Here is a 19,467-nt window from a genome sequence, read left to right as displayed (position 1 = left end):
GCATTTATGTTTCATATACACCTTATACACACAGCTTGAAGGTAATTTTAGACAATATTTTTTATAACTTTGTGCATTAAATAAAGTGTGTCTGTATTCACACAATTCATTTATGTTTCATATACAACTTATACACACAACCTAAAGGTCATTTAATACAATATTTTTTATAACTTTGTGTATTAAACAAGTTTGTGTACATTGAGCCATCAGAAAACATAGGTTTCACTATCTCACTCTCACTCAAAAAAGTCCGTATTTCGGAATATTCCGTATTTCGGAATATATGGATATGGGATACTCAACCTGTACTATATAGTTTTCAAGTATTGTTGAAAGTGCTATTTACAGTATTGTGCAGGGGAATACCAGGAGGGAAAAACACCCCCCTTTCTGTTTGCTGTGACCCCTCAGTTCCATGCACCTGATAAGTGCTGCCAGACTGAGTAGCTATCACTGTGTTTGCAGTTGTGAGAGGGAAAATGGAGCAAATTAAGTACCCATATCAGTTAAGCACTAGGCTGTGCTATGGAGTCACAGACACGTCTTGCAGCTATTGTAATGTAGGCCTTTTAAAGTCCCTGTAATGGTGTTTTTATTAGGGTCAGTGTAATTAGGCATAGATTGCTAGAAAATAAGAATTTACTTACCGATAATTCTATTTCTCATAGTCCGTAGTGGATGCTGGGGACTCCGTAAGGACCATGGGGAATAGCGGCTCCGCAGGAGACTGGGCACATCTAAAGAAAGCTTTAGGACTATCTGGTGTGCACTGGCTCCTCCCCCTATGACCCTCCTCCAAGCCTCAGTTAGGATACTGTGCCCGGACGAGCGTACACAATAAGGAAGGATTTTGAATCCCGGGTAAGACTCATACCAGCCACACCAATCACACCGTATAACCTGTGATCTGAACCCAGTTAACAGCATGATAACAGAGGAGCCTCTGAAAGATGGCTCACAACAATAATAACCCGATTTTTGTAACAATAACTATGTACAAGTATTGCAGACAATCCGCACTTGGGATGGGCGCCCAGCATCCACTACGGACTATGAGAAATAGAATTATCGGTAAGTAAATTCTTATTTTCTCTAACGTCCTAAGTGGATGCTGGGGACTCCGTAAGGACCATGGGGATTATACCAAAGCTCCCAAACGGGCGGGAGAGTGCGGATGACTCTGCAGCACCAAATGAGAGAACTCCAGGTCCTCCTCAGCCAGGATATCAATTTTGTAGAATTTTACAAACGTATTTGCTCCTGACCAAGTAGCTGCTTGGCAAAGTTGTAAAGCCGAGACCCCTCGGGCAGCCGCCCAAGATGAGCCCACCTTCCTTGTGGAGTGGGCATTTACAGATTTTTGGCTGTGGCAGGCCTGCCACAGAATGTGCAAGCTGAATTGTACTACAAATCCAACGAGCAATAGTCTGCTTAGAAGCAGGAGCACCCAGCTTGTTGGGTGCACACAGGATAAACAGCGAGTCAGATTTCCTGACTCCAGCCGTCCTGGAAACATATGTTTTCAGGGCACTGACAACGTCTAGCAACTTGGAGGCCTCCAAGTCCCTAGTAGCCGCAGGCACCACCAATAGGTTGGTTCAGGTGAGACGCTGAAACCACCTTGGGGAGAAACTGAGGACGAGTCCTCAATTCCGCCCTGTCCGAATGGAAAATCAGATAAGGGCTTTTTCAGGATAAAGCCGCCAATTCTGACACGCGCCTGGCCCAGGCCAGGGCCAACAGCATGACCACTTTCCATGTGAGATATTTTAACTCCACAGATTTAAGTGGTTCAAACCAATGTGACTTTTGGAACCCAAAACTACATTGAGATCCCAAGTGCCACTGGAGGCACAAAAGGAGGCTGTATATGCAGTACCCCTTTTACAAACGTCTGAACTTCAGGGACTGAAGCTAGTTCTTTTTGGAAGAAAATTGACAGGGCCGAAATTTGAACCTTAATGGACCCCAATTTCAGGCCCATAGACACTCCTGTTTGCAGGAAATGTAGGAATCGACCCAGTTGAATTTCCTCCGTCGGGCCTTACTGGCCTCGCACCACGCAACATATTTTCGCCAATTGCGGTGATAATGTTTTTGCGGTTACATCCTTCCTGGCTTTGATCAGGATAGGGATGACTTCATCCGGAATGCCTTTTTTCCTTCAGGATCCGGCGTTCAACCGCCATGCCGTCAAACGCAGCCGCGGTAAGTCTTGGAACAGACAGGGTCCTTGCTGGAGCAGGTCCCTTCTTAGAGGTAGAGGCCACGGATCCTCCGTGAGCATCTCTTGAAGTTCCGGTTACCAAGTCCTTCTTGGCCAATCCGGAACCACGAATATAGTGCTTACTCCTCTCCATCTTATCAATCTCAGTACCTTGGGTATGAGAGGCAGAGGAGGGAACACATACCTTGACTGGTACACCCACGGTGTTACCAGAGCGTCTACAGCTTATTGCCTGAGGGTCCCTGGACCTGGCGCAATACCTGTCGAGTTTTTAATCATGTGGAAGACTTCTGGGTGAAGTCCCCACTCTCCCGGGTGGAGGTCGTGCTGAGGAAGTCTGCTTCCCAGTTGTCCACTCCCGGAATGAATACTGCTGACAGTGCTATCACATGATTTTCCGCCCAGCGAAGAATCCTTGCAGCTTCTGCCATTGCCCTCCTGCTTCTTGTGCCACCCTGTCTGTTTACGTGGGTGACTGCCGTGATGTTGTCCGACTGGATCAACACCGGCTGACCTTGAAGCAGAGGTCTTGCTAAGCTTAGAGCATTGTAAATGTCCCTTAGCTTCAGGATATTTATGTGAAGTGATGTCTCCAGGCTTGACCATAAGCCCTGGATATTCCTTCCCTGTGTGACTGCTCCCCAGCCTCGCAGGCTGGCATCCGTGGTCACCAGGACCCAGTCCTGAATGCCTAATCTGCGGCCCTCTAGAAGATGAGCACTCTGCAACCACCACAGGAGGGACACCCTTGTCCTTGGTGACAGGGTTATCCGCTGATGCATCTGAAGATGCGATCCGGACCATTTGTCCAGCAGGTCCCACTGGAAAGTTCTTGCGTGGAATCTGCCGAATGGGATTGCTTCGTAGGAAGCCACCATTTTACCCAGAACCCTTGTGCATTGATGCACTGAGACTTGGCTCGGTTTTAGGAGGTTCCTGACTAGCTCGGATAACTCCCTGGCTTTCTCCTCCGGGAGAAACACCTTTTTCTGGACTGTGTCCAGGATCATCCCTAGGAACAGAAGACACGTCGTCGGAACCAGGTGCGATTTTGGAATATTGAGAATCCAATCGTGCTGCCGCAACACTACCTGAGATAGTGATACACCGACCTCCAACTGTTCCCTGGATCTTACCCTTATCAGGGAATTGTCCAAGGAAGGGATAACTAAAATTCACTTCCTTCGAAGGAATATCATCATTTCGGCCATTAGCTTGGTAAAGACCCGGGGTGCCGTGTACCATCCATACGGCAGCGTCTGAACTGATAGTGACAGTTCTGTACCATAAACCTGAGGTACCCTTGGTGAGAAGGGTAAATTTTGACATGAAGGTAAGCATCCTTGATGTCCCGAGACATCATGTAGTCCCCTTCTTCCAGGTTCGCAATCACTGCTCTGAGTGACTCAATCTTGAATTTGAACCTCTGTACGTAAGTGTTCAAAGATTTTAGATTTAGAATCGGTCTCACCGAGCCGTCCGGCTTCGGTACCACAACAGTGTGGAATAATACCCCGTTCCCTGTTGCAGGAGGGGTATCTTGAGTATCACCTGCTGGGAATACAGCTTGTGAATGGCTTCCAAAACTGTCTCCCTGTCAGAAGGAGACATCGGTAAAGCCGACTTTAGGAAACGGCGAGGGGGAGACGTCTCGAATTCTAATTTGTACCCCTGAGATATCACCTGAAGGATCCAGGGGTCTACTTGCGAGTGAGCCCACTGCGCGCTGAAATTCATTGAGACGGGCCCCCCACCGTGCCTGATTCTGCTTGTAAAGCCCCAGCGTATACTGAGGGCTTGGCGGAGAGGGTTTCTGTTCCTGGGAACTGGCTGATTTCTGCAGCCTTTTTCCTCTCCCTCTGTCACGGGGCAGAAATGAGGAACCTTTTGCCCGCTTGTCCACGAAAAGACTGCGCCTGATAATACGGCGTCTTCTCATGTTGAGAGGCGACCTGGGGTACAAACGTGGAATTCCCAGCTGTTGCCGTGGCCACCAGGTCTGAAAGACCGACCCCAAATAACTCCTCCCTTAATAAAGCAATACTTCCAAATGCCGTTTGGAATACGCATCATCTGACCACTGACATGTCCATAACCCTCTACTGGTAGAAATGGACAACGCGCTTAGACTTGATGCCAGTCGGCAAATATTCCGCTGTGCATCACACATATATAAAAATGCATCTTTTAAATGCTCTATAGGCAAAAATATACTGTCCCTATCTAGGGTATCAATATTTTCAGTCAGGGAATCCGACCACGCCAACCCAGCACTGCACATCCAGGCTGAGGCGATTGCTGGTCGCAGTATAACACCAGTATGTGTGTAAATACCTTTTAGGATACCCTCCTGCTTTCTATCAGCAGGATCCTTAAGGGCGGCCATCTCAGGCGAAGGTAGAGCCCTTACAAGCGTGTGAGCGCTTTATCCCCCCTAGGGGGTGTTTCCCAACGCACCCTAACCTCTGGCGGGAAAGGATATAATAAGAATTTACTTACCGATAATTCTATTTCTCGTAGTCCGTAGTGGATGCTGGGGACTCCGTCAGGACCATGGGGAATAGCGGCTCCGCAGGAGACAGGGCACAAAAGCAAAAGCTTTAGGATCAGGTGGTGTGCACTGGCTCCTCCCCCTATGACCCTCCTCCAAGCCTCAGTTAGGATACTGTGCCCGGACGAGCGTACACAATAAGGAAGGATTTTGAATCCCGGGTAAGACTCATACCAGCCACACCAATCACACTGTACAACCTGTGATCTGAACCCAGTTAACAGCATGATAACAGCGGAGCCTCTGAAAAGATGGCTCACAACAATAATAACCCGATTTTTGTAACAATAACTATGTACAAGTATTGCAGACAATCCGCACTTGGGATGGGCGCCCAGCATCCACTACGGACTACGAGAAATAGAATTATCGGTAAGTAAATTCTTATTTTCTCTGACGTCCTAAGTGGATGCTGGGGACTCCGTCAGGACCATGGGGATTATACCAAAGCTCCCAAACGGGCGGGAGAGTGCGGATGACTCTGCAGCACCGAATGAGAGAACTCCAGGTCCTCCTCAGCCAGGGTGTGCCCCTGACCAAGTAGCAGCTCGGCAAAGTTGTAAAGCCGAGACCCCTCGGGCAGCCGCCCAAGATGAGCCCACCTTCCTTGTGGAATGGGCATTTACATATTTTGGCTGTGGCAGGCCTGCCACAGAATGTGCAAGCTGAATTGTACTACACATCCAACTAGCAATCGTCTGCTTAGAAGCAAGAGCACCCAGTTTTTTGGGTGCCTACAGGATAACAGCAAGTCAGTTTTCCTGACTCCAGCCGTCCTGGAAACCTATATTTTCAGGGCCCTGACAACATCTAGCAACTTGGAGTCCTCCAAGTCCCTAGTAGCCGCAGGTACCACAATAAGCTGGTGCAGGTGAAACGCTGACACCACCTTAGGGAGAAACTGGGGACGAGTCCGCAGCTCTGCCCTGTCCGAATGGACAATCAGATATGTGCTTTGTGAGACAAAGCCGCCAATTCTGACACTCGCCTGGCCGAGGCCAGGGCCAACAGCATGGTCACTTTCCATGTGAGATATTTCAAATCCACAGATTTGAGCGGTTTAAACCAATGTGATTTGAGGAATCCCAGAACTACGTTGAGATCCCACAGTGCCACTGGAGGCACAAAAGGGGGTTGTATATGCAGTACTCCCTTGACAACTTCTGGACTTCAGGAACTGAAGCCAATTTTTTCTGGAAGAAAATTGACAGGGCCGAAATTTGAACCTTAATGGACCCCAATTTGAGGCCCATAGACACTCCTGTTTTCAGGAAATGCAGGAATCGACCGAGTTGAAATTTCTTCGTGGGGCCTTCCTGGCCTCACACCACGCAACATATTTTCGCCACATGTGGTGATAATGTTGTGCGGTCACCTCCTTCCTGGCTTTGACCAGGGTAGGAATGACCTCTTCCGGAATGCCTTTTTCCCTTAGGATCCGGCGTTCCACCGCCATGCCGTCAAACGCAGCCGCGGTAAGTCTTGGAACAGACATGGTACTTGCTGAAGCAAGTCCCTTCTTAGCGGCAGAGGCCATGAGTCCTCTGTGAGCATTTCTTGAAGTTCCGGGTACCAAGTCCTTCTTGGCCAATCCGGAGCCACGAGTATAGTTTTTACTCCTCTACGTCTTATAATTCTCAGTACCTTGGGTATGAGAAGCAGAGGAGGGAACACATACACCGACTGGTACACCCACGGTGTTACCAGAACGTCCACAGCTATTGCCTGAGGGTCTCTTGACCTGGCGCAATACCTGTCCAGTTTTTTGTTCAGGCGGGACGTTTCTGCCATTGCCCTCCTGCTTCTTGTGCCGCCCTGTCTGTTTACGTGGGCGACTGCCGTGATGTTGTCCCACTGGATCAATACCGGCTGACCTTGAAGCAGGGGTCTTGCTAAGCTTAGAGCATTGTAAATTGCCCTTAGCTCCAGTATATTTATGTGGAGAGAAGTCTCCAGACTATATCACACTCCCTGGAAATTTTTTCCCTGTGTGACTGCTCCCCAGCCTCTCAGGCTGGCATCCGTGGTCACCAGGACCCAGTCCTGAATGCCGAATCTGCGGCCCTTTAATAGATGAGCACTCTGCAGCCACCGCAGAAGAAACACCCTTGTCCTTGGAGACAGGGTTATCCGCTGATGCATCTGAAGATGCGATCCGGACCATTTTTCCAGCAGATCCCACTGAAAAGTTCTTGCGTGAAATCTGCCGAATGGAATCGCTTCGTAAGAAGCCACCATTTTTCCCAGGACACTTGTGCAATGATGCACTGACACTTTTCCTGGTTTTAGGAGGTTCCTGACTAGCTCGGATAACTCCCTGGCTTTCTTCTCCGGGAGAAACACCCTTTTCTGGACTGTGTCCAGAATCATCCCTAGGAACAGCAGACGTGTCGTCGGAAACAGCTGCGATTTTGGAATATTTAGAATCCACCCGTGCTGTCGTAGAACTACTTGAGATAGTGCTACTCCGACCTCCAACTGTTCTCTGGACCTTGCCCTTATCAGGAGATCGTCCATTTTCTTTGAAGAAGAATCATCATTTCGGCCATTACCTTGGTAAAGACCCGGGGTGCCGTGGACAATCCAAACGGCAGCGTCTGAAACTGATAGTGACAGTTCTGTACCACGAACCTGAGGTACCCTTGGTGAGAAGGGCAAATTGGGACATGGAGGTAAGCATCCCTGATGTCCAGGGACACCATATAGTCCCCTTCTTCCTGGTTCGCTATCACTGCTCTGAGTGACTCCATCTTGATTTGAACCTTTGTATGTAAGTGTTCAAATATTTCAGATTTAGAATAGGTCTCACCGAGCCGTCTGGCTTCAGTACCACAATATAGTGTGGAATAATACCCCTTTCCTTGTTGTAGGAGGGGTACTTTGATTATCACCTGCTGGGAATACAGCTTGTGAATTGTTTCCAATACTGCCTCCCTGTCGGAGGGAGACGTTGGTAAAGCAGACTTCAGGAACCTGCGAGGGGGAGACGTCTCGAATTTCCAATCTGTACCCCTGGGATACTACTTGTAGGCTCCAGGGGTCCACTTGCGAGTGAGCCCACTGCGTGCTGAAACTCTTGAGACGACCCCCCACCGCACCTGAGTCCGCTTGTACGGCCCCAGCGTCATGCTGAGGACTTGGTAGAAGCGGTGGAGGGCTTCTGTTCCTGGGAATGGGCTGCCTGCTGCAGTCTTCTTCCCTTTCCTCTATCCCTGGGCAGATATGACTGGCCTTTTGCCCGCTTGCCCTTATGGGGACGAAAGGACTGAGGCTGAAAAGACGGTGTCTTTTTCTGCTGAGATGTGACTTGGGGTAAAAAAGGTGGATTTTCCAGCTGTTGCCGTGGCCACCAGGTCCGATGGACCGACCCCAAATAACTCCTCCCCTTTATACGGCAATACTTCCATGTGCCGTTTGGAATCTGCATCACCTGACCACTGTCGTGTCCATAAACATCTTCTGGCAGATATGGACATCGCACTTACTCTTGATGCCAGAGTGCAAATATCCCTCTGTGCATCTCGCATATATAAAAATGCATCCTTTAAATGCTCTATAGTCAATAAAATACTGTCCCTGTCAAGGGTATCAATATTTTCAGTCAGGGAATCCGACCAAGCCACCCCAGCGCTGCACATCCAGGCTGAGGCGATCGCTGGTCGCAGTATAACACCAGTATGTGTGTATATACTTTTTAGGATATTTTCCAGCCTCCAATCAGCTGGCTCCTTGAGGGCGGCCGTATCTGGAGACGGTAACGCCACTTGTTTTGATAAGCGTGTGAGCGCCTTATCCACCCTAAGGGGTGTTTCCCAACGCGCCCTAACTTCTGGCGGGAAAGGGTATACCGCCAATAATTTTCTATCGGGGGAAACCCACGCATCATCACACACTTCATTTAATTTATCTGATTCAGGAAAAACTACAGGTAGTTTTTTCACACCCCACATAATACCCTTTTTTGTGGTACTTGTAGTATCAGAAATATGTAACACCTCCTTCATTGCCCTTAACATGTAACGTGTGGCCCTAAAGGAAAATACGTTTGTTTCTTCACCGTCGACACTGGAGTCAGTGTCCGTGTCTGTGTCGACCGACTGAGGTAAATGGGCGTTTTAAAGCCCCTGACGGTGTTTGAGACGCCTGGACAGGTACTAATTTGTTTGCCGGCCGTCTCATGTCGTCAATTGACCTTGCAGCGTGTTGACATTATCACGTAATTCCCTAAATAAGCCATCCATTCCGGTGTCGACTCCCTAGAGAGTGACATCACCATTACAGGCAATTTCTCCGCCTCCTCACCAACATCGTCCTCATACATGTCGACACACACGTACCGACACACAGCACACACACAGGGAATGCTCTGATAGAGGACAGGACCCCACTAGCCCTTTGGGGAGACAGAGGGAGAGTTTGCCAGCACACACCAAAACGCTATAATTATACAGGGACAACCTTTATATAAGTGTTTTCCCTTATAGCATCTTAATATATAATCATATCGCCAAATAAGTGCCCCCCCTCTCTGTTTTAACCCTGTTTCTGTAGTGCAGTGCAGGGGAGAGCCTGGGAGCCTTCCCACCAGCAGTTCTGTGAGGGAAAATGGCGCTGTGTGCTGAGGAGAATAGGCCCCGCCCCCTTTTCGGCGGGCTTCTTCTCCCGTTTTTCTGACAACCTGGCAGGGGTTAAATACATCCATATAGCCCCAGAGGCTATATGTGATGTATTTTTAGCCAGTATAGGTACTTTCATTGCTGCCCAGGGCGCCCCCCCCAGCGCCCTGCACCCTCAGTGACCGTTGGTGTGAAGTGTGCTGAGAGCAATGGCGCACAGCTGCAGTGCTGTGCGCTACCTCATGAAGACTGAGAAGTCTTCAGCCGCCGATTTCTGGACCTCTTCTCTCTTCAGCATCTGCAAGGGGGTCGGCGGCGCGGCTCCGGTGACCCATCCAGGCTGTACCTGTGATCGTCCCTCTGGAGCTAGTGTCCAGTAGCCTAAGAAGCCAATCCATCCTGCACGCAGGTGAGTTCACTTCTTCTCCCCTAAGTCCCTCGTTGCAGTGAGCCTGTTGCCAGCAGGACTCACTGAAAATAAAAAACCTAATAAAACTTTTACTCTAAGCAGCTCTTTAGGAGAGCCACCTAGATTGCACCCTTCTCGGCCGGGCACAAAAACCTAACTGAGGCTTGGAGGAGGGTCATAGGGGGAGGAGCCAGTGCACACCACCTGATCCTAAAGCTTTTGCTTTTGTGCCCCGTCTCCTGCGGAGCCGCTATTCCCCATGGTCCTGACGGAGTCCCCAGCATCCACTTAGGACGTCAGAGAAAATGCCAATAACATTTTAGAAATTATCCGTTGTTATCGGGGGAAACCCACGCATCATCACACACCTCATTTAATTTCTCAGATTCAGGAAAACTACAGGTAGTTTTTCCTCACCGAACATAATACCCCTTTTTTGGTGGTACTCGTATTATCAGAAATGTGTAAAACATTTTTCATTGCCTCAATCATGTAACGTGTGGCCCTACTGGAAGTCACATTCGTCTCTTCACCGTCGACACTGGAGTCAGTATCCGTGTCGGCGTCTATATCTGCCATCTGAGGTAACGGGCGCTTTAGAGCCCCTGACGGCCTATGAGACGTCTGGACAGGCACAAGCTGAGTAGCCGGCTGTCTCATGTCAACCACTGTCTTTTATACAGAGCTGACACTGTCACGTAATTCCTTCCAACAGTTCATCCACTCAGGTGTCGACCCCCTAGGGGGTGACATCACTATTACAGGCAATCTGCTCCGTCTCCACATCATTTTTCTCCTCATACATGTCGACACAAAAGTACCGACATACAGCACACACACAGGGAATGCTCTGATAGAGGACAGGACCCCACTGGCCCTTTGGGGAGACAGAGGGAGAGTTTGCCAGCACACTCCAGAGCGCTATATATATACAGGGATAACCTTATATAAGTGTTTTTCCCCTTATAGCTGCTGTATAGTTAATACTGCGCCTAATTAGTGCCCCCCTCTCTTTTTTTTTTAACCCTTTCTGTAGTGTAGTGACTGCAGGGGAGAGACAGGGAGCTTCCCTCCAACGGAGCTGTGAGGGAAAATGGCGCCAGTGTGCTGAGGAGATAGGCTCCGCCCCTTTTTCGCGGACTTTTCTCCTGCTTTTTTATGGATTCTGGCAGGGGTTAAATGCATCCATATAGCCCAGGAGCTATATGTGATGCATTTTTTTTGCCATCCAAGGTGTTTTTATTGCGTCTCAGGGCGCCCCCCCCCCCAGCGCCCTGCACCCTCAGTGACCAAAGTGTGAAGTGTGCTGAGAGCAATGGCGCACAGCTGCAGTGCTGTGCGCTACCTTGTTGAAGACAGGACGTCTTCTGCCGCCGATTTTCCGGACCTCTTCTGCCTTCTGGCTCTGTAAGGGGGCCGGCGGCGCGGCTCTGGGACCCATCCAAGCTGGGCCTGTGATCGTCCCTCTGGAGCTAATGTCCAGTAGCCTAAGAAGCCCAATCCACTCTGCACGCAGGTGAGTTCGCTTCTTCTCCCCTTAGTCCCTCGATGCAGTGAGCCTGTTGCCAGCAGGTCTCACTGAAAATAAAAAACCTAATCTAAAACTTTCACTAAGAAGCTCAGGAGAGCCCCTAGTGTGCACCCTTCTCGTTCGGGCACAGAGATCTAACTGAGGCTTGGAGGAGGGTCATAGGGGGAGGAGCCAGTGCACACCAGATAGTCCTAAAGCTTTCTTTAGATGTGCCCAGTCTCCTGCGGAGCCGCTATTCCCCATGGTCCTTACGGAGTCCCCAGCATCCACTTAGGACGTTAGAGAAATGTAGTAATATATATGTCAGGGAGGTTGCCAGGCAGTGGATGTCACATCAGTGATGGCTTGTGTGAGCTGTATAGAGTGTTCCAATCATGGCTGTGAAAAATAGTGATACACAACAGACCCATATTCAGAAAAGTTAGCTGCAGCAAGAGGTATCTTATTGTGAAGTGCAGTGTCGGACTGGAGCAAGGAGAGACCACAGGGAATGACCACAGTAAGAGGGGCCCATACTTAGGGGTGTGGCCAGCCTCCACAGAGGATTGAAATGCACCATAGTCCTGTGCAGTATAATGTAACATTATACTGCACAGGACTATGGTTCCAGACTGTGAACTATGATCAGGTTCCAGGCTGTGCACTGTTCCCGAGTAGGGCGATTCCCCTGTATCCCTGTGGGCCAGCAGGCCTGTTTAATATTTCATCCAGGTATAGACTCTTCGGTAGATTTTTTTTAGTTGGTGTAAACAAATGCATTTCCCTCCTGCGTACCAAAATGAATGAGTGTTTATTTTATTTATTATCAGTTATTTATATAGTGCACACATATTCCACAGCGCTGTACAAAGAATATTTGCCCATTAACATCAGTCCCTGCCCCAGTGGAGCTTACAATCTATATTCCCTATCACATGTAAACACACACACACATTCACGTTAGGGTTAATTTTTGTTGGGAGCCAATTAACCTACCAGTATAGTTTGGGCTTGTGGGAGGAAACCGGAGTACCCGGAGGAAACCCACGCAAGTATGGGGAGAATATACAAACTCCGCACAGTTAGGACCATGGTGGGAATCGAACCCATGACCTCAGTGCTGTGAGGCAGTAATGCTAACCATTACACCATCCGTACTGCCCAGTGTTTAGATTTCAGCATATTGTATACTGTAATTGTGACCCCTTACACCTGGAGAGGCAGAACAGGGCTGAGGAACATAAGTTGAGTTCAAGAAGGGTGTGTCCATGTAAGCATAGGATTTGCCCCAAAATGTGGTCCTAATGAGAAAATGCCATATATGCCCAGATAAGCTTATTATTGCATATCTTTAGTGAGTACTAGAGACCTATTGTAGTCATACTGTATGTACTGTGGACGATTACACCATCAGCACAATCCAGCCGCATCTAACTAGCCGTTTGCAACACATTTATATTATGACAAGTTGCGGCAGTGTAGTCAGATTTCTTGTTTACCTTTTCCTTTTGAACTATTAGAGGAAAAAAGATTTCCATTGGCAAAGTTCAGTAAAGGTATATTCATGCAAATGCGCCCATGCATCAACCTCACTACTTACTAGATTTATATGTAAATTGTAAACAATAGTGTATCTATTATGGATGCAGGTTGTGCAATGCACACAGGCCCATGGGTCCAGTGTGGCCTAACATTGCACAGCATTTACCCAAGCTCCCTATGCTTGACCCACAGCGCAATTTACTACATTTAGTTATTATTAATTTATTACCATTTATTTACATAGTGCACACATACTCAGAGAATATTTTAGATATTCATAACAGTCCCTGCCCCAGTGGAGCTTACAGTCTATGGCCCTCATTCCGAGTTGTTCGCTCGCTAGCTGCTTTTAGCAGCAGTGCACACGCTAGGCCGCCGTCCTCTGGGAGTGTATTTTAGCTTAGCAGAATTGCGAACGAAAGATTAGCAGTTCTGCTATTAAATAATTCCCTGCAGTTTCTGAGTAGCTCCAGACCTATTCCTAGATTGCGATCACCTCAGTCCGTTTAGTTCCTGGTTTGACGTCACAAACACGCCCAGCGTCCGGCCAGCCACTCCCCCGTTTCTCCAGCCACTACTACGCTTTAGCCTGACACGCCTGCGTTTTTTTAGCACACTCCCTGAAAACGGTCAGTTTCCGCCCAGAAACACCCACTTCCTGTCAATCACTCACCGATCAGCAGAGCGCCTGAAAATCATCGCTCGGACCTGTGTAAAGTTGCTTAGCTTTGTGTAAAAATACTTAGCGCGTGTGCCCTGCGGCCCATACGCATGCACAGAATCGCCCATTTTTAGCCTGATCGCTATGCTGCTAAAAACGGCAGCGAGCGAACAACTCGGAATGACCACCTATATTCCCAACAACACGCACACACTTACTCACATGGGTTAATTTTGTTGGGAGCCAAGTAACCTACCAGTATGTTTTTGTATTGTGGGAAGAAACCAGGGTACCTGGAGGAATCTCACGCAAGTATGGGGAGAATATACAAACTCCACACAGTTAGGGTCATGGTGGGAATTGAACCCATAACCTCAAACAGAACCATGGGTCCAGTGTAGCCTAACATTGCACACCCTTTACCCAGGAATGACCACTGTACCTACCAGTGTGGGGTGCCAGTTCCCTATGCTTGACCCGCAGCACCATTTCTCCAGTGAGATATTAAGAAAGATAGCTCCAAACAGGAGCTAGCAAGAATTCTGACATTGTGCCAGAGGTTTTACTCTCTTCTGCACATGCAACTTCTTTCCGAATTATTTACCAGATAGATGGCACAGCAGGACGAGAATGAGGAACCAGCGCACCACATGGGCAAGCACAATCTAACAGTAATGTGTGTGTGTGGGGGGAGGGGGGTTCCTGGTGAGGGGGTCACTGAACATTGGCCCCCTCAGGTCTTAATATGCCCCTGATTGGAAACGTTTGTTTTATCTCGATCGTACAATAAACCTTGATCTATGAGCAGTTTCCCATAATCCTCTTTGGCACATAATTATACAATTTATATGAAACTAGAGGACTAGTATAGACAACAAAAAAAAGATTGTATGCTTAGTTGCAATTTATACTACAACACTATATTTTTTGAAAGTGAATATGATTTATTGTGCCTTACAAAACAGACACTAATCTGATCTTCATCTCTCGAACATGGCAATGGATTTAATACCCTTAAATTACATTTTGTGAGCTCAGTATACTTACAAAAAAGCAGCTTTTTTGCAGCAACATTTTTAGGATGCAGCTTTCACTTGCATTCTCCAGGTTTTATACTGATTGGAAGTTTAAGACGACTGCAATAAACTGAAGATTAATGTCTTCTGTCCCCTCAAGTATAAGGGTTTAAAGAAATGTATGGTCAATTCTCTAAGAAGAGGATGCCATTTTCCATGTTTGCATAAAACCCTCTTTTCATTGTTGAAATGATATTCAGTACTCATGGCAGTGCCACAATAAAATTGCTTATTACAGTGGCTTAAAGCCAGAGCTGTCTCAGAAATTCGGATACCCTCCAAAATAAATGACATTATTGTTATTAAACAAACAGATTATAGTGTGGGCGATGTGGGTGTTCTCCAGCGTAATTGTAGATTTATTGAGAGGCTGCTACTCTCTCATTTCACAGGATGGTGAAATTGGCCATATTTTTTCCCATTTAATCCCATTAAGGTCCACATTTCCCTGTCAGATGCACAGACTAAACATTATAAACACAAAGCCGCTTCTCTCGTAATAAATTGTCACGGATGGCTGTCCCATGCTGCACGCTTGACAGAAAGTATAGCTTCCCTGGAACAAGGAAAGCAATTATCAGCAAGAAATTATAAGTAGCTTCAATGCGGAGGAAGAACAGGATCATTACTGCATGATCCTCCCAGAATATCTGCAGCACACATAGGTATAATAAAAAGGTTCTGCATCGCTTTTGTAGATATCATATACATATATATATATATATATTATACAGTACTGTGTAAAAGTTTTAGGCTGGTATGAAACGAATGCTACAAAGTAAGAATGCTTTCAAAAATTGAAATGTTAAGTTTATTTTGATCAATTAACAAAATGCAAAGTGAATGAACTGAAGAGAAATCTAAAGCAAATCAATATCTGGTGTGACCACTCTTTGCCTTCAAAACAGCTTCAATTCTTATACAGTAGGTACACTTGGAGAACTAACCACAGATCTTCTGTGGATGTTGACTTGCTCAAATCCTTCTGTCTCTTCACGTAATCACAGACAGACTCGATGATGCTAGTATGCACAGCTTTGAAGGAGCAGATGCAGAGGATAGAAGATGAAGCAGCAGCACAGCATCAACTGACGGTGCTCGGAACTACTTTCAGCAGCCTGCCCACAAGTACCCAGTGTGCAGCCTGCCTGCCTGAGACCCTGGAACTGAGGAGGAGACCAGTCACCCAAGCAGTCCCAGATCCTGGACATAGGAGCAGCACAAAACAGCACATGGACCACATTCTCCCGAGACCTCAAATGGTGGCTCAATGCTGAGGCAGTCATCAGAAAGGCGCAGCAGAGGCTGTTCTTCCTAAGGCAATTTAAGAAGATCAACATCCCACAGAAGCTCTTGCTCCTCTTCTACTTCGGAATTATAGAATCTGTACTGTGTTCCTCGATAATCGTCTGGTCTGCGAGAGAGATAAACGCAGGTTCCAAATAGTGGTCAGGTCTGCAGAAAAGATCATCGGAGCGGAACTTCCTCCTGTCCATGATCTGTATCTGTCTAGAGCCAAAAAACGGACGACTAGGATAGTTAAGGACCCGCTTCACCCTGGCCATGGCACGCTCAACCTGCTGCCATCTGGCAGGCGATACAGGGCCATTCCCACCAGATCCAACAGAAGCCTCAAAAGCTTCTTTCCTCAAGCAGTCCACCTGCTTATCGCCTTACCAACCGACCCCCTGGTAGACCGCCCTGTCGCTCTAGTCTATTCTTCTGCACGTAATGAACACTCTATTCCCTATGGTTCTTTTATCTGGAGACTGCACGTCTCCCCCCCCCCCTTGTTTACTTTTTCCTTCGTGTCTGCTGCACTGTAAACCGAAAACAAATTCCTAGTATACGCAAAAATATCTGGCCAATAAAGCTGATTCTGATTCTGTTTCTGACATGGCCAGCATCAGCACTGCAGGGAGCAGCCTGGAAGAGCTAATTAGTTGCCGGGGGAAAGGAGATCTGTGTACTAGCCCTCCTAGAGTGAATGCGGCTGATTCTCTTTCTCTCTCATCTTCACCTCTCTCTCTCTTGTCCTTACCTATCTTGTCCACCTCTCTCGCTCTAGCCTACCTCTCTCTCTCGTCCACCATTCTCTCTCTCTCTCTTGTCCACCTCTCTCTCTCATCCTCACCTCTTTTTCTCTCTTGTCCTCACCTCTCTCTCTCTCTTGTCCTTACATCACATCTACTTCCAAAGTGGCTTTACTGTGGTGTAACGTGTATTAGTGACTCTATCATGGCATAATGTGTATATGCAAGCAGCTCAACTGTGGCGTAACATATATAAGCGGCTCTACTGGGGTGTAATATGTATAAGGGGGTTTACTGTGTGATGTAATGTGTATAAGGTGTAGTAATGTGTTGTGTAATGTGAATAGCGGGACACCACTGTATGGTATATTGTGACTAACAGACACTACTGTGAAGTGTAAAATAAATTGGTAGTATTCTGAGGCCATGCCCCTTCCCCATGACGCCACATCCCTATATATCTGTTGCGCATCTTTGGTGCGCACAGTCCCTATTTTAAATATGTAGGAGCACCAAGGAAATTGCCGCCCTGAGCGACACAAGGTCTAGAAAAAGCCTTGATTTTATCTGAAGATAGTAGTACAGTAGTTAATATTTAGTTAATGCAGTCTTACACTGATTGTGGAATATAATCTGTGCCATAAGTATCTGTGAGGAGAATTTCACAAAGGTATAAATATAAAGTATGACAGTACTATAAGGAATAACCTGTGTATATCCAGGGGTACCGACAGCTCTGTCAGGCCCTGGTGCTAAGAGGGGGTGTGGCAAGCAGGGGAGGTGTGAAAAGACCATGCTCCTTCTAAAATATAAAAAAATATAACCTCTGTTCAGCTACTAAGCAGTCACATGCCGCATGGGGGGCGACAGTGTGTGAGCGGGCGGTGCAATTGCTCCCCTTCCTCACATCATGCAGGAGAGAGGACCGATTGCTGCCTCTCCAACAGGCTTGGGCCCGGGTAAAGAGTTTCCACTGTTTCTCCTCTCTGCACCACTGTGTATTTCCCACATTATGAACTGTTACTGGCCACATTTGGTGTTAAGTTAGATTATGAGCACATCAATATTATATATACTGTATGACTGATTTAAATATAGTAATGTTTCATTATAGATATGGGTGGTATTGTGTTGCATATGTAGAAAATGCATTGTCATAGGAGGAGGTGAGTAAGCATACAGTGAGAACATATGTAAACTGTATATATAGATGCATTTTGTTGTTACTTATGGTGTACTGAGAGAAGTAAAAATGGAGGACAGTATGTGTTTATACTGTACCATGCATTTATACATAACATGCTATGGAGTTTGGATTGTACATGTATCTTATCAAACAGTGGATTTCATGAGGCAGGATGCAGTTGCCATCCATGTAAGTGATGCTGGCATTCACCCACCCTCCTACATACATACCCTCACACAAATGTATTTGCTCCCTGACCCAACAGTCACGCATGTAGGTATTTTATAAAAATATAAAAATATAAAATACAGTATGAAATGTTTATATGATTTACACATTTTTATATGATTTACAAATATGAAACAAATACACTGAATACTGAATTTGATTATTTAATATATCATTTTTTAAATACACTGTTTTCGATTATATTTGAACTCTTCAGGGATATTGGCACGTGTATGTTTACTTAATAGTTATGTTTAATTGCAATACTTTTTACCTTGATAGGAACGGCGCATTGCTTCTCCTGCATCTTAAATTGACATCTAAATAGGAGATTTATTCATCAGACCTTTATACCAATTGATACATACTACACATTGGTTTTTCCTCTTCTTGCTTTATTTCCCCATGTCAAAACTTTGAGGATATATGGTATAACCTAGAAGACAGAATTACTTACCAAGACAACCAAGTAAAGATACCTTGATAGGAATTGTTCCACATCATCAAGAGTGAGTTGGGGTACGCTGTGTGCAACTGAATAACACATTTGAAAGAAACCTTTATATATTTCATATCCCCCCTTTTCCTGTGAGTCTTTGGGTACGCTCTACATATTGATGATTTTTCCCCTTCCTATCGGTCTTTTCAACACACTCCAAGGGTGAATAGACACGACATTTGATGGCTTAAAGATACCTTTATATGCATATATCCACCTATCACTGAGTGAGTGCGGTACGCTGGATCTGGACATCTAAGTCTATTCATCCAAAGACATTTTTTATCCATTTATTGTTGTGAAATATTACACATTGGTTGTCCTTTTATTTTCTCTGTTTCATATTTACGAGTTGGATTTCACACACTTGGAAAGTTGGACAGAGACATCTGAGTCCGCACATCCAATCAGGAACGTAATTTCTCCTTTTTTTGTTGCTTGCGCTGTGTGTACTAGGAAGGTTTACTTTTGCTGTATCTATTCCCAGGGGCGGATCCAGAACAAAATGACAGGGGGGGCACCACAATAGGGGAAGGAAGGGGGGGTTCGGCACATGTGCTCCTGTGAAAAGGGTGTGGCATTGTAACAAAGGGTTTGGCCTCACAGAGAATGCCATACCCATGCGTCACGCCCTCGTCTTCATCACGCTGGGGGCATGGAGTACTAGGGCAGTGGGTGACAGGATGAGAGTGTGGGGACGGTGAGTGAGCAGGGACAGGCCTGGTAGGGGACAAGGCGATGTGCGGGGACAGGCCTGGTAGGGGACAGGGTGAGTGTGCGGGGACAGGGTGAGTGTGCGGGGACAGGCCTGGTAGGGGACAAGGCAATGTGCGGGGACAGACCTGGTAGGGGACAGGGTGAGTGTGCGGGGACAGGGTGAGTGTGCGGGGACAGGCCTGGTAGGGGACAAGGCAATGTGCGGGGAC

General features: G+C 46.9%; 1 protein-coding gene across 1 annotated transcript in view; it reads right to left on the bottom strand.

Annotated features, from left to right (window-relative positions):
- The window catches only part of PITPNM3 (PITPNM family member 3), a 1,226,694-nt gene that overhangs the window by 323,557 nt on the left and 883,670 nt on the right, over positions 1-19,467 (bottom strand). The window lies entirely within an intron of this gene.

Source organism: Pseudophryne corroboree, chromosome 2 (genome assembly GCF_028390025.1).
Source record: "Pseudophryne corroboree isolate aPseCor3 chromosome 2, aPseCor3.hap2, whole genome shotgun sequence".
NCBI lineage: Eukaryota > Metazoa > Chordata > Amphibia > Anura > Myobatrachidae > Pseudophryne > Pseudophryne corroboree.
Note: the sequence above shows the minus strand (reverse complement) of the source record. Positions and strands in the feature narration are given on the sequence as shown.